Raw genomic sequence first — 17,065 nt, forward strand, 5'->3', positions numbered from 1 at the left:
CCTATAACTAGAAATAAAATGTTCTTTCTCCATAAATCTTTGTGTCTGTGTCTTTATTTCCATTGAATGTCTTACATAATGTTCTTCCAATGCCACTGGGGATTGTATTTGCAAGAACCATAGTGATGAGTGGGGGCCCATGTAGTTACGCCCCTGCCTTTAACCTTCCTTCACAGAAATTCCAGAGACAATATTGAGAACTTATTAGTCTGCCTGTCCTTGGGCGTTGCGGTAACCCGCTGCAGAGAGCTTTCACTGCGTTCCCCGTGGCTGGATTATCACCACGGGGAATGCAATTCAAACCTGCCCATGGACAGACAGCCTTACCGTCAGAGACCCAAAGGGTCTCAACTAACTTATCAGATCAAATCTGAGAGCTTAGCTGCAAAGGATCCAATATCGCAAAAGTATAGACGTAGGAGATTGCTCAATCGTCTAGTTCCTCAGATGTAATACACTGGACCCAGACGGTTAAGGATAGAAGATCTATCTGTAATTTCTGAAGCCATAGCAATTTTCGGGCTCACTGCATAGAACCTTTCTGCCTAAGGCTAGGGTCATAGACAGGAGCAGCTTTCAGCCAGAGGACCTAACATATAGTGTAGTGGCCTGATTTACTCAAACCCTATGCTGGAGTGCTTTGGAGGATGAGGTTAATTAATGCCCATTAACTCATTATTATCTTGTTTTGCATGTAAAAGGACCCCCGGAGTTGTTTGCCGAGCCCAGTGTGTGTTTTAAACATATGCCTAGCTGTGTAAACAGCTGCACACATTCCATTGTTCTCCTTGAGGCTGCCAACACATTCCATTGCTCTCCTCAAGGGTAGTGTAAAGATGCTCATCTATTGCAAGATGAGCGAAATACATTCAAACGGAATGTATTTGTACAGTCTTTCAGTGGCTAAACAATGGATTTTAAGTGAACTAAAATCCATTGTTCAAACGAAAAGTGCACGATACCCGCGGTTACATGTAATGGTCATTGCTCATTTTTGGCCGTTGGGACAAATTTTAAGTGATAATCGTTGTGCGTAAAAGGGCCTTTAGTTTCCTTAGTACAAAGGTTTATAGCCCCTGTATACTACTGTGCACATCCATCAAGTATGGTATATATGGAAACATCCTTCCTACATGCTGTAACCTGGTCATGTGCATGAGCCCTAAGGCAACCAGGGAATTGATGTTGGCAAAAAATGTTTTCTCTGCATTAGAGTTTTTAGAAAGACCTGTAAAAGGCCTCGGTTACTGGAGTTAGGGCCCTTTTACACAGGACAACTGTCATCCCAGTGATGATCATTCCTCTTCTCTTACATAGGAACGATCATCACTTATAAATATCTAATAAGTTAGTATCTTTCGAGTCCCTACTCTAACAAGACAACTAAAACCCCAAAAAGGGAACCCCGCCTACAAGTGGGGTGATCAATGATCATCCTAATAGGGATGCCCCAACACTGTAACCTAAGGGGTTGGCTAGCCCAAGATGGAAACAGGCAGGAACATTAGACAAGGGAAAAACAACGGGACAGTTCACACTTAATGTCTGAACACATCACTGTTCACACTAACAAACAGACAAGGGAATCCCACCCAGAATCTCATGCATGCAGCTTACACCGAAGCAGAACATGAATGACTCCAAGCACCAGCGCTCTTAGAGGCAATGAGATAAATGACAAATGGATAAATGACCAGAACCCTTCAGCAAGAGGGGCTGTTATCTATTTGCAGCAGACCGACGGGGATTGGTTGGCTGGAGAACTCTACACCAAGCCAGCTCAATCATCCCACACCTGTGGCAGTGTGCTGCTGTAAACCCATAGAACTACAGGTCCCAGGAGCACAACATTTCACACGCATGTTGGTGTCAGTGTATGTAATTCCTGGACTTCAGTATAGTAGTACATTAGAAAGCCTATGAGGTCAGCCAGAGGCTGTGCCTCATCGGCCACCATGGCCAGCATACCCGAAGGGTATATCCAAGCTTCTGGGTGCCATAGCAACTGATTGGGACCCCGCAATCACATTACAAGGATGTGATAGGTGCTAGAAGTAGCCCCTTCCTTTGTCTGCCTCTTAATTTGGAACAACAAGAATATACATATAGCGCTATGTTGTGCTAACACTGGTACTTAAAGCAGAGGCATGGTGGCTCAGTAGTTAGCACTGCTGCTGTTGTAGGTTCAAATCTGACCAAGGGTGATGGCTGTATGGAGTTTTTAAAAGTTGATGTCTTTGATGAGATTTAAACCTAGGACCCCAGCACTGCACGCCAACAGTGCTAACCACTGAGCCACCACCACAAGAAAAAAGCCAAAGCGGGAAATGGAAAACAGGTTGTCATCAAGTTCCATCCGCCTCCCATTGAGTACAATGCAATAAAAAAAAGGACCCATCTGTATTCCGTTTCAGAAAATGGAAACAAAAGTGTAGCAGTCTGCGCTTGTGATCCAGTATAAAAACCGGAATGGAGATGGATTGAAATTGAAATCCTTCCCCTCCAATACATTTCTGTGGACTTGAAAACGGAAGCCTTTTCTTTCCATTTTGCTGTTCGCACGACAAAATAGCAAAAAACAGGACTGAAAGCACTAGTGTGAATGAGCCCTTATTCCTGCATTCATTTATAACACAACAAAGCAATGCCTTTGAGTTCGTTCAGACAAATGGGTTTTCTCCGCGCAAAATTTTCATCCGTGACAAGACAGGTCTTGCTCCATCTTTGTCCGTGTTATGCAGGAAGCTACCATAGACTGTATGGCAGCTGAAAAAAGGGAGGGGAGGGTGAGGAAGTTACTCTGCATATAACGCTGGGGAAAGAAGACAGCTGGCACTAATTTGGCATTTACTTGCCATTCTATTCCACAGGAAGGTGTTACATGCAAGCGGGTGAAGTAACGGTGACGTATCAGCCTGTTGCTTGCCCTCTCCCAGCCTCGTGCATATTAAAATACGTTCTGTACGCGAACGCTTGCTGGTATCCGCCCATATAAATGCAGTAAAAAAACTGCATATTTCAAGTACTGAAATTTCATACACCCATATGAATGAGCCCCAAGGCTGCACATTGATTGGAGTTAGCTGTAAGCCCAGAGCTCGATCACCCTATAGCTGTATCGCTCATCATCACCCCTCATACACAGGCACATACGTAGGGGGACTACCCACTAAAGTTTTTTTTCACTGCGAAATTCGCAGCGTTTTTTTTCTGCAGGGGTCTATGGGAATTGTAATGTTAAAATCGCAATTTCGTGGTAAATTGCGATTTTGCGCGATCGCGATTTTAACATTACAAGTCCCATAGACCCCTGCAGCAAAAAAAAAAGGCTGTGAATTTCACAGTGAAAAAGAACTGTAGTGGGTAGTCAGCCTAAGTGTGCATTCAGACGACCATATATCGGCCGGGTATTTACGCTGCCCGGTATACGGCGTCTCTCTCTCTCTCTACAGGGAGAGGAGGCTGGAAGAGCCGGGAGCAGTGCTCTGAGCTCTTGAACCCTCTCTGCCTTCTCTCCACCCCTCTGCACTATTTGCAATGAGAGGAGGCAAGACGGGGGCGGGGCTACGTTTCGGGAATTTGCTCCGCCTCCGTCCCACCTCTCCTCATTGAAAATAGTGCAGGTGGGTGGAGAGGAGGCGAGAGCTCAGCGCACTGCTCCCAGCTCTTCCAGCCTCCTCCCCTGCAGACAGAGACGCCGTATATTGGCCAGCGTGAAAACATGGCCGAAATACGGTCGTCTGAATAAGCCCTAAGGATGTTTTGTGCCTGTACAGTTTGCATCTGTTCATGTAAAGGGCTCTTTAAACAAGCACCATTCGACATGTTACAGTATAGCGATAATCAGCGCTCATTTGGGCAACAAATCTGCCCTCGACAAAGGACCTTTACTGTGGAGGACATATGTTTCAGGGCTTATTCAGACGACTGTATATCGGCTGGGTATTCACGCCCGGCTGCAGGGGGAGGAGGCTGGAAGGGCCGGGAGCAGTGGTCTGAGCTCCCACCCCTCTCCGCCTCTCTGCATTATTTGCAATGAGAGGAGGTGGGGTGGGGCGGAGCTAAGTCCAGAGACTGAGACACTGACACGGCACATCAGCTCCCACGAGGCCACAATGATCCTGCCTACAGAATTGTGAATTACTCCCAGCCTGATGCACTGACACACTGACAAGTCACACAAGGCCACAATGATCCTGCCTACCGTATTGTGGAATACTCTCAGTCTGATGAGACCATTTTCTTCCTTCCTGAGTCTGGGGAATACAGTTCTCCTTGAGGAGAGCAACAAGTTGGAGTAGGGAGTCTTATATGGACCATACCATGCACCCTGGGAAAAAAGTATACAAATAGGAAATGGAAAAGTACCTCCACAGCATCACCTATCCTTATAAGTCAACGTTTGACCATTCAACAGGCCTTGTAACATGATTAAAGGCACATTCACATGGGCATATTTTCTATCTATTGCAATCTTACAGATGTAATACTAACAATATAAACCCCATTGTAAACCCCACATATTTTTTTTTTCTCTTATTCTAAAGACCTTCTCCAAACGTCTTTTGGTCACTACACTTTTATTTAAAGCCGCAATGTTAATTCTACCATCATTATTTATATCGTTGTGAAACATCAGCGGCTGTAATATAGATACTTACACACATAACAAGCTCAAAAGGGAGACATCAGTCCTTTATGTTGTTTTAATTAGGAGTTTTATACTCTAGAATTGTGCTTAGTTGACTATCAGTCACGCCTCCTGTGTGACCTCATTTATCTGGCACCGCTCCCTCCGTTACGACGGGATTGTCCGTTCGGCCCGGCATCCGTCTAGTCCCTCCTACCCGCCCCGAGGTAAGTCTTCGGTCCTTGACACTCCCCTTTCTTGTTTATGCATGTGCGGGCGTATCCTTCAGGACGCCGCAGTACAGGCAACGACATCAAGTAGTGGGTCTATCCCCACAGAAGAAGCTGTACGTGCGCGCTACGTGCGCAGTGACGTCAGCTACGTGTTGACGTCTGTTCCGTATTCCGTTACCTAGGTAACGGCTTGCGTCCCGGATACCCACAGCTACATTGTCCTTCCGCATAGGCAATCGGTGGATGGATCCAGAAGCTAAAGGCCTGCACCCCAGGATCAGAATCTATCCCTGGGCTGTTCAGGTACAGATTCCTGGATTGGGACTGCTACACCGGATTTTCTTTGCTTCTTAGCCGCAGATAGCCTCTGTTTATGGACTGACATGCCACGATAGGCTGTATCGATTAAGCCGGCCCCCTTGGAGGCGTGTCTATGGATATATAAGCAGCTCCAAATGGGGCATTTTTCATTCCCTAGCCTACCATCAAGGCGATGGGTCATACCTTTTTCTTTGCTCTCTCTTGAGCCCTATATCTGGGGGGTTTGCTGAGGTTGCTTGCCTGAAATCTAACTACTAGGAAACTAGCTTTATGGCTTGTCTATCTTGAGAGCATGCACAGCGTCTAAAAGTGCTTCTACAACTAGGTCAGGAGAGTTTGACTCATACTAATGTCATACCTCCATACTAATGACCTCTATGCGAGCAGTTTGGACATCTAAAAGTGCTTCTACAATTAGGTCAGGAGAGTTTGACTCATACTAATGTCATACCTCCATACTAATGACCTCTATGCGAGCAATTTGGGTTGGAATCTAGCACTTTAGCTATTCTTGTTTGCTTAAGTGCAATTAATTGGGTCAGGAGATCAGGACATAATTTTATGCCTTATCCCCATATTGATGACCTAAATTCTAACTCGATACGCTAACTACTTTGAGTATCCTACTTGTGCATGACAAGCATTATACCATCTCTCTAGCGCTCAGATATTTGAGAGCAGTGCCCCCCCCATATTTTCGGGGACGCTCTACTCTACCTCTGTGCGTGTATTGACGGGCATACTTTGAAATAAACACCTCTCGTTATGTACCGCTAGCACACAAGACAAGCTTCCTTGCTTAGAGGTACCTTTTGGCAGGCCCCCAACCCTAAGAGTTACCTTAATGCCCTAATTGAGAGTATAGAACTCTCCTATAATAAGGATATTTATTCTGATCACTACACAAGTTTTGCTGTATTCATATTAGATATAGCTTTTTATATATCAGTTTGATGTTCTCTCGGGGATTTCTCATTCCCTCTACCTCTGAACCTATGACTCAAGTACTGTATCTCCTGATGATCCAACAAATTAATGGTGAAACGCGTAGAGTATAAGTACTGACCAACTCTAGTACTGATCTGAGTATTTGTACTGGCTTACTCAAGTACTGATCATCATAAGTGAATACCTAGATGGTGATCCTGTCTTGTCGACACCCATAACAATTCAGGACGCTCAATTGTTGGAGCCTGAGTCCTGATCACTGATAGTGATAGTGTTCCATCACAAGTGAAAGTCCAAATGGTAACCCTGCCTTGTTTACACATAGAATAAACCAGCTCTTTTGGCTCCTATATTGAATTATCCTTTGCTTTTTTGAATCCATCTTGGGTAGAGTGTTTTTGGTTGTTATCATAAAACATTTTTTTTATCGCTTATCAAGTATCAAATAACTCCAGGTCCTTATCCTCCTATAACGAATCTGTGTCTGGAGGTACCTGGTTGCTGTGTGTTGTCTTTGTAGTGCCCAGTTTATGTCTTTTAATATATTTAATAAAATACGTTTTTAGTGGTAGTCACGTCTGTGAATTCCACATATATTGTACGTGCATAAAAAAACAAATTGCTGCATGTCCTATTTTGGTCCGTATCAGGGATTGAAATCACCCATTATATTCTATGGGATTGAGTAAAAGCACAGCAAATACGCCGTTGCGTGCGTATTCACTTCATGTTGGCAGGAGACAGTGGGTAAAAAAAAGACATCAATTGGATCTTCTTATTCTTTTTTGCACATGTAGAAAACGCAGTGAATATGAATACAATGTAAAAAATATAGAAAAACAAAGGATCTCAACAGCACACCTTCAGCCACAGAGGCTTATAAATAGGGAGAAAAATGATAGAAGACAGCGTCAAGCTGGTAGATGCACGCTCACCGTGGGATCCGGACTTCAAGGGTCCCAGTCAGGCACAGAGAGAGTATTTGAGGAAAGCAGCATCAATTGAAGCTATTTCAAAAGAACATCCTGGATTCTTCAGGGGATGCAATTCCAATTTCCATCTTTATTTAGCAAAGGACTCCATAAGCAAAAACAAAACTTGCAACGTTTCGTCCTACGCAGAGGACTTTGTCAAGCATGTTCACATAGAGACAGAGACAAGCATATAAATGAACCCCCACCAATCACAAAAGACTCAAAAGACACATCCCCCACCAAAGTGTCAGCACAGGATTGGACAAAAAGAAGGAGGTTCCCACCGCATCAGGTGTGGCAAATTGTAATCTATTGAAGTTGTAATTACCTTAATCTGGAATAGCCAGTGTGGTTCAGGAACGCTATATCGCATCCGGTGACCAAATAAGTCCACAAGGTGTCAGCGCTGGAGAGTACTAAAGCATCCGGGTAAAATTGTAAGTAGATGCATGGGGGACCCGTTAGTTTGCGGAACAAGCATGGTAGCCTATAGTTCCGGCATACCATGCCGCGATACGTCACGTCCGGTAGAGACCGGAAGTGACGAGACAGAAATGTGCGCCCGTCCGCATAATGCCACCGGCACCACATAAAGGCCCGGGGGCAACGTGAGGCACTCGGATAGTTAGAGTCAGTACTCAGAGGGCACACAAATCATAGTGGTACCAGGCCGGATGTAAACCAGTTATCGCTGCGGTCCGTCACTTCGGGTGGAAAATGTCTGTGTTATCTCTATACAAGTGTCACCTTTAATTGTAATCCTGCCTGTGATGATAATGAGATGACTACTGAAAAGTTTTCTCTGGAATTGGAAGTGTCAGACTATTATTAGGCTCAGTGGTCAGTGTGAAAACTTCCGGACATTAGGATTTTTTCATTTTTTAACATAGATCGTGAGAAGGACAATTATAAAATAATATGAAATAATAACATAATTTATCACAGATGGGCTTCAATCAAGATGCCGAAAAATCTCAAAGATGATCAAGAGAAATGGGAGGCCTTTAGAATCATATCTTTTGGTGCAGGAAAAAAGATGGATGGCCGAGGCTAGGATGCGGAGGTTGGGGGGCAATCCACTACTAGTGGGAGTATTTTATACTTTGCAGGTTCGCTGTTTGGCACTGCATAGAATGAAGAGGAAATGTGTGAAATATTAATCATTTCATACTTGGCCGTCCCATTTTGGGCATTCTATATAATGACTCATTTCACACATTGCCTACAACATATACATCACTGGGCTTCAAACTGTCATGAAATATGAACGGCCAATATGGCCAAAATAGCTAATTTTCCTATCATCGTACAAAAAATGAAATAGAAAGTAATCAAAACGATCAACAAAGTACAACTCATCCCACAAAAAATACCCCTTAGGGCTGAGTCACACGGGCGCATCAGCGCTCGTGTTACTGCGGATAGCAGATGGCTGTACCTCAAGACGGTCTCTCTGCAGCGCCGGAGGAAAGAACATGTGACCGGCTTCATTGCCAGTCATGTGTTCTTTTATCAGCGCTGCAGAGAGACGTCCGTCTTCAGGTACAGCCGACTTCTTTCTGCAGTAACGACTCAGTCACACTGGCGCATCGGCGACGGTGTACGGGTGCCGATGCGCCCGTGTGACTGAGCCCTAAGGCTAGCTTCACACTGGCGAGTGCGATAACCGGCTGGGAATCACGGCCGGATATCGCACTTGCTACCATGTGAAAGCCCATGGATGCTCATATGAAAACAGCCTCGCATCGCCACAGAGGATCGCAGAGTTCTCACATTTCTTTCAAAGCCGCGCTGCCCCCTTAAAAACAATGGGTGCGTCTTGCAATGCCCAAATCTTACATGATTTTCACCCTAGTGTGAAGGCAGCCTTACACAGCACTGCTTGCAAAAAAAAACAAAACTGTAGGGGGTCTTTGAATGCAGCGATTAACAAACGCCAAGCATTTATACTTAGCTACCCCGTTTCCCTGAAAATAAGACATTGCCTGAAAATAAGCCCTAGCATGATTTTTTAGGATTTTTGAGGATGCAGCATGATTTTTCAGGATTTTTCAGGATGCTTGAAATATAAGTGCTACTGCAAAAATAATCCCTAGTTATAGAAAGAACAACACTTTTATTTTGGCTCCATCTGTTTTTTTCAGGACAACCATATGGCCAATTATTGAGTATGATGGCCCATAATATTGCTAGATTTAAAAAAGCGGAATGGGGCCAATAGGAAATGATGTGCTGCATTCTGTTCTAGTGATTGGCTGGGATCACACGGGTTGGACTCCACTAATCCAGATGTGCAACCAATGTCTATGATGAGACAACCCTTTTATACGGTACTGAGCCATCATGAAAGATATTTTCAGTTAACTCTCATAGAGAACAGTAGTGTGTCTATCACCTACTCCCCTTCCTGGCTTCCATTGGCTGTTTGGAGTAATAATAATAATCTTTATTTATATAGTGCTAATATACTTTTCTGCACTTACACTTTGGGGATAACTTTAAAAAAAGTGTCATAACGTCCAGTAATAAACCCATGAACGTCTTGAACTACCGGGGTGAGGGCCCTGCTTACAAGAGCTTGCAGACTATAAGGAAGTATACACATAGACTACTATACATACATAAAGCTTTGAACATTTTCAAGCCTTACATTCAAAAGAAAGGTTACAAAACCATTTTAGATTCACAGATAGTGGCTGGTACGATATAACAGTGAACCATACAATTCTATATGTAACACAAAAGACTTAAAAAAGATACTTTAAGAGAGAACAGAGGAGAAGAAAAAATTAGAAACAAAGTTTAAGCAATAACTCAAATAAAAAACAAAGGCAAATGTATCAGGGAAATAATTGAAACCAAGGATTCCACATTAAAAAAAGTGTTTATATATTGTATATTATTTCGAAGGGCAAAAAAGTCTCTCAAAGAGTTGACTACATTAATTCTTAGTATTTGTGGTTTATTCAAATGACCATAAATGAGCGATAATTAAGCATCAGGCACTTTTTATCTGAACAATGATTTTCAGGTGAGATTAACATCCACTATTCAGCCAAGAGAGATAAAGTATCTCTTAACAGACCGCATGCTGTGTTTTCCACTGGAGGCAGGAGATTCCATTGTATTCTGCTGACAGCCCAAGGAGAACAATGCAGCTATATGCAGAGCCCAGCCAGAGCTCTCGCAGGCTCTTTTACATGCAAATAAAGATAATAAAGTGTTAATGGACATTAGTGTCCATTACCACTTTATGCAAAATGATCGCTAAAACTTTCAATCTTTTAATCGTTATGATATCTTTGCCTGTAAATGAGCCTTAAACTCGAGTAGGATATTATACACAGCTGTTAACGAGGGTTTGATTATGCTAAAAGCACATCATCTGCAAAATGGCCAATTTTATGATTTCTTAAACCTGTCAGGATGTCCCTCACGCCCTCTTCTGTTCTAATTAGTTCAGCAAGAGGCTCCATTACTAGGGTAAATAATAACAGAGACAAAGGGCACCCTTGACAAGTTCCCATTAGTAATTCGAAGAGGTTTTGAAGATTGACCAATCCGCTAGATCCCTGGCCGAAAAATAACTGTATAGAGCTTGTATTGCTCTGAACATATTGCCTTGTATGCTAAATTTATGTAGTGTTACAAAAGCAAAATGTAGTCCAATATAGTCTGTCAAGTGCCTTCTCTATATCCAAAGCAAGGAGCAGAGAAGACATTCCACTGAGTTCAGCCCTTACAATTAGATTGATCACCCTCCTGGTACCATCCAGGGTCTTTCTCCCTTTCTTAAAGGCTCCTTGGTTATTATGAATTATGTTAGGAAGAACTGAAAGAAGTCTCTGAGCTCGGAGTTTTGAATATATCTTCGTGTCAAATTTAGTAAAGAAATTGGCCTGAAATTGGCAGATGTATCTGAAGCTTTTCCTGGTTTGGGAATTGTGACAATAATGGCTTGTAGCATTCGTACTGGGAGACATCCACAGGAAACTGTTCTATTAAAAGTATAAATTAAATGTGGGGATAATATGGATAAAAAAAAGTTTGCATTGATTGGTGAAGCCATCAGGGCCCGGAGATTTATTGGGTTTAAGATATAATTACATCAGCTTCTTCTGATGGGAGAATAGGAGCAATAAGGCTGTTGAGTTGTACCTCAGATAGTGATGGAAGGTTGATTCTCTGAAGGAAGTTATCAATTACAGTAATAGTTGGTTGATGTGTCATCTTTTAAGTAATATAACCCTCAAAGTTGATGGATACTTAGGTAGCCATCAACTTTGAGGGTTTATTTTAAGAAGAGACAGCACTCCTGAGATTGCCGCCTTCTGCTAGGACAGGAACACACAGAGAGCTTTAAAGCTCCCCTTCCTTTCCCAACCTCCCTAGTGTTTTTTCTGTCCTGTTGGGAGGCAGGTATCCAGAGAGGTGCTGGGAGCTCTCAGGAGTTCCTAACATGAAGAATACAAGTATACTTATGAAATTAGAGGCAGCAGGCGCTGTTCTCCCTTCTTGAGAATTGTCTCCCGGGTCGCTGTAGGGGCAGTTATCTCAGGCCGGATTACAGGTGAGGGCTGTGTGGCATCTTCTCTTCCTCCTCCAGCGCTGCTGGTCTATGGGGCTTATGGGTCTTGCCATAGGAGCAGACGTGGTGCTGATGTGGCAGAGGGGGCATAGCTATGGTGGCAAATTTTTAAGAAAAGCAATCTGAAAGAAGACCAGAAGAGGATATATATAGACCCTATTCTCAGTACAGGATATTGTCCCATGCACCTGTAGTACTAACAGGCATGAGCACTCCAGTGTTGGATGTCTCTGAATCGGCTGCTACTGCTGATGTTTTAAGTAGCCCGTTGGGTACTTCATACAAGCACATAATAATGTAGATTACAAACAAATAATAATACAGATTACGACAGATGCCAGTGTAGTGGCCCAGAGTTAGCGGGGTCTCTCCATAATGTTAAATGTTTGTCTCATGCAATAGTATTATCAGTGTCTTCTATGTGGTATGCATTTGATGTGTATTACACCTCTGCAGCACTGAATGGGTTAACATCTGGGTTATGTCTGGAAAATATATCACTTTATGTATCATGTGATTGTGCTAGGTGTTTGCAAAGTGTATGCAAGTCAGTCTATCAGAAGTCTGAGAGTTAGCAGGAGTTCTTGCAAAAGTAGAAGAGAGTTAGAGACTGGGTCTTCTATTCTGTTTGGAAGAGATGACAAGTCTGCAAGTCTGTGCGAGAGCTACACAGACACAGATCAGTCCATGTGTGGAGAGAATGGAGGAAGCTGAGCGATTCCCTTCTGCTTGGCTTGGGCCTACTCTACCCAGGATGTGCCGGTGCTACCAGAAGTGTGAGTGTTGGCCGGTAGAGAGTTACATAGTAACAAAGTAATATAGTATGTTAGGCTGAATGAAGAAAATGTCCATCTAGTTCAGCCGATTTCCACCCCCTTGTTGGTCCAGAGGATTGCAAAAAATAAATAAAAAAACAACGAGCCACTTTAGCTCATTTGGAGAAAAACATCCCTTCTCAACTACATAATGGCAGTCAGTGTAATCCCTGGATCAAGATTTGAGATAAAAAAAAAACAAAAAACCACTGTTCACCTTATGTCAATATCCAGTAATATTGTAGTGCTCTAAAAAGATGTCCCCCCTTAAACTCCTCTATCGATTTTGCCATTATCACATACTCAGGCAGAGAGTTCCACGGTCTCACTGCTCTTACAGTAAAGAACCCCTCTATGTGTTCGTGATAAAACCTGCTTTCTTTTAGATGTAGAGGATGCCCTTCTGTTACCGTCGCAGTCCTGGGTATAAACAGATCATGGGAGAGATCCTTGAAGTTATCCGATCCGCAGCCTGTCCGCAGGATGGGCTGCGGCTCGGATTTTATGATATGCGGCATATGATATGCTGTATTTACTTTGCTGTAACATGAAATAAAACTGGCAGGTGCCAAATTTAAAGAGATTTCAAGTCTCGTGAGCCATTTTGTACACGTGTGGTGCCTATTTACTAACAGAGAGGTTGGCGATCCAGTGGCGAGTGAACCCCACTTGCCACACCACATACAAATAAAGTCTTGTCAAAAACCCTGGTTTATGGTAGATGATGACCACTCAAACTCCTGGGAATGTAAAGTCGGGCTATGCAGACTGTTGCATGATGGACTTATTCCTCCTATGGATAGAAGTGTTAATTACTGGTACATACCATGCCTGAGCATGGTAAAAATACTGCTTTGTGAAGGGTACCATTCTTGGCCTAAAGAAGGTTCTCTTATCATTGCGTATATAACTATGATGTCAGATACGGAAAGGCCAAATGTCCTGTCAGACACGGGGTCTATCAGCAGGATATTTGCACCTCAGAAAGAGGGGAGCAAATACGCCGCCTCATACTATGATTCAATGTATGAAGGCAGATTAGCTATAATGCGTCTCTCGCTTTACAGATGACAGCAGATTGTCCACATGGTGGTTAGAACCCTGATGGGTTTCTATACTCCTCCCCCCTCCATTGCAGCCTAAACAGGCCTGGAAGGTTGGGGGGGGAGAGGCTGGATTTTTGGTGCTGTAAGTGAAACACGCATGGAGAGAAGAAGGTTCCACCCCCTCCCTGCACACCATCCAGAGCCCCAGCTGCATCACTGTCTACCAGGCCTAGAATCCATGGACTCAATCTGAGCCCCATCCAGAGGCAGCACCGCTGTTGGGTCGCGCAGCATCCGGAGCCCCGCCTATGGCATGGCCTAAAGAGGCTTAGGAGCCAAGGGTTTGATTTGAGCCCACCCTGCCTGTCTGCCTGGAGGCAAGGCCAGTAGCACTCACAGCTGGGAGCAAGGGCCAGGCCGGATACCTAGAGGATTCACGCAGGTAGGGGGGCAATTTTCACCCAAACACCATTAGTTGGCAGTCCTGCCCCCAGTTGCTGCCTATACCAGCCTACAGCCGGAGGCTCAAGTTAAGCTTAGGCTGGAGGCGGCTCCATCTTCAAGTAGCAGCATGGGCAGAGGGAGGTCCCTGGTTGCATCCTCTAGGGTTCTAGAGGCCAGGGGCTCGCTAGAGCATAACCCGACTGGAATGAGAGAGTATTGTGAAGGATAGTGCAGGGATGAGGGGTAATTGCACCCCTTCCCTGCATACTAATGGGACCCCAGATATTGCCCCCTGCCCCGAAGGTACATCATCGCTGCACTGATGGGGGAGGGAAGAGCGTGCCAGCAACTACAGTCATCTGCGCAGTGGTGGATGGATCCAAGGGGGAAGGTGAGAAGGGGAAAAGAAGTGGAGGTACGCTGGTGCAATATTCACCTACTCTCGTCTACTCATGTATTGTAATCCTCTTCCCTTCAGCTCCCCCAGCCACCAGCAGGATCACTGCTTCAGTGACATCGCATTGACAGGTCACTGGAATTGGGGGTAGGAGTCCGGAACATTCAGATGACCCCATTATTGCTGGCGGGAAGCAGAGTCATTAGTGATGCTCTGGTCCATTTTGTATTCTTAGAGGAGTGGGTAACAGTGTGTTTGGCAGCACTTTTTGACCCTTCCCCACTTGTTAGCCAATCCCCGATGCCCAGCTAGAAGAGAAGAAGAAAAAAAATTTAAAAAAAGAAGACCTGCAGAGCAAGAGGTCTGCCTCCTTCAGACACTAAGCTAAAACTGATTTAGCCAATGGATAATGGCGATCGCATAAAAGTAAACAAAAAGGGAAATAAACCACTCACCTCAATCCTCCATGATGTCCCACAATGTTGGGCACATGCGCAGAAGGCCGGAGAGATTAAAATCTCCCTGCTCCCAGCTAGCATAAGTAGCAGAGAGCAAGGAGATGTCACTGAGCGCCGTGGTATGCAGTCCCTGGTCACATGATCACTGTTATCCATTAGATATCCATCATGTAAAGTAAAAAAAAAAAAAAAGTTTGCTTCATCTCCCCTCAAGATCATATCCATGAGTGGAGATGAAATTATGTACCTAAGGCCCCCCGATTTATCCACGGACCTTACCGCAGCTTCTGCACATGCGTCTGTCGTCAAACTGTCGGACAGATGTATTAAAGCTGCAGATTGCTGCAGTAATTTAAAGTCTCCTTGCTCTTGGCTACTAAAGGTGACCAAGAACCTGCTGCAGTGACTGAGAGCCATGGTGAGTGATACCTGATCACATTGGATAACGGCGATCACATAAAAGTTTTAAAAAGTTGAAGTTTAATTTTTCCTGAATGGTGAGGAGATGAAACGCTTTACCAGAGCCCTCTGCATTTGAACCCTGACGTGATAATCCTTCACAGACCTTTCCCGACTTCTGTGCATGCGCCTGCCAGCAGAATGACTGAGGAGCCAGCGAGGCTTAGAAAATTTAAAATTCCCGTGCTTCCGACTATCAAAGACAGACCATAGCCTAGAGCAGTGACCGGTGGCCTCGTTGAGCGGTCCCCTGTCACATGATAAAAACTTAGCGATCTACCTTAGACTGGTCTCAGACGACCAGATAGAAATTGCGGATTCTGTATGTCTTTGATCCGCGGCAATACGCAGATGAATCAAATGCATTGGCCGGTCGATACTATGTAAAACAGAACGGATATTTGCAACATAGAACCTATTGTGCTCTATGGTCGTGGATATACCTGCAGCCCATTCGTAATTACATTGTGTACGGGCTGCAGGTACCTATGTGATCGCTAAGTGAGGGCCTGGGAAATATAAACAAAAAAAGGTGTACTGTGCATGGGTACTGTGTACTGTGAGACTGCAGTTATGTGCAGTATATTACGTGGCCGTACGCAGGGACACAGCTGGCCTCACAACCGGCATCCACTGCGGGCCTCCACAAGCAGATTCCACATACGGCCGTGTGAGCCCGGCATTATTCAGATCGCTACCTGTAATGCGTAATCTATAGGGATGAGCGAGCACCAAAATGCTCGGGTGCTCGTTACTCGGGACGAAGTTATCGCGATGCTCGAGGGTTCGTTTCGAGTAACGAACCCCATTGAAGTCAATGGGCGACTCGAGCATTTTTGTATATCGCCGATGCTCGCTAAGGTTTCCATTTGTGAAAATCGGGGCAATTCAAGAAAGTGATGGGAACGACACAGCAACGGATAGGGCAGGCGAGGGGCTACATGTTGGGCTGCATCTCAAGTTCCCAGGTCCCACTATTAAGCCACAATAGCGGCAAGAGTGCCCCCCCCCCCAACAACTTTTACTTCTGAAAAGCCCTCATTAGCAATGCATACCTTAGCTAAGCACCACACTACCTCCAACAAAGCACAATCACTGCCTGCATGACACTCCGCTGCCACTTCTCCTGGGTTACATGCTGCCCAACCCCCCCCCCCCCGCCCCTGCACGACCCTGTGTCCGCAGCGCACACCAAATTGTCCCTGCGCAGCCTTCAGCTGCCCTCATGCCACGCCACACTCATGTCTATTTATAAGTGCGTCTGCCATGAGGAGGAACCGCAGGCACACACTGCAGAGGGTTGGCACGGCTAGGCAGCGACCCTCTTTAAAAGGGGCGGGGCGATAGCCCACAATGCTGTACAGAAGCAATGAGAAATATAATCCTGTGCCACCGCCATCATGAGCTGCACATGTGGGCATAGCAATGGGGAACCTATGTACCACACACTATTCATTCTGTCAAGGTGTCTGCATGCCCCAGTCAGACCGCGGTTTTTTATACATAGTCACAGGCAGGTACAACTCCGCAATGGGAATTCCGTGTGCACCCACAGCATGGGTGGCTCCCTGGAACCCACCGGCTGTACATTAATGTATCCCATTGCAGTGCCCATCACAGCTGAGGTAAGGTCCGATTAAATGCAGGTGGGCTTCGGCCCACACTGCATGCCCCAGTCAGACTGGGGTTCTTTAGAAGTGGACACATGTAGTTACAACTCCGTGTGGACCGACAGCATGGGTGGGTGCCAGG

Source organism: Eleutherodactylus coqui, chromosome 3 (genome assembly GCF_035609145.1).
Source record: "Eleutherodactylus coqui strain aEleCoq1 chromosome 3, aEleCoq1.hap1, whole genome shotgun sequence".
NCBI lineage: Eukaryota > Metazoa > Chordata > Amphibia > Anura > Eleutherodactylidae > Eleutherodactylus > Eleutherodactylus coqui.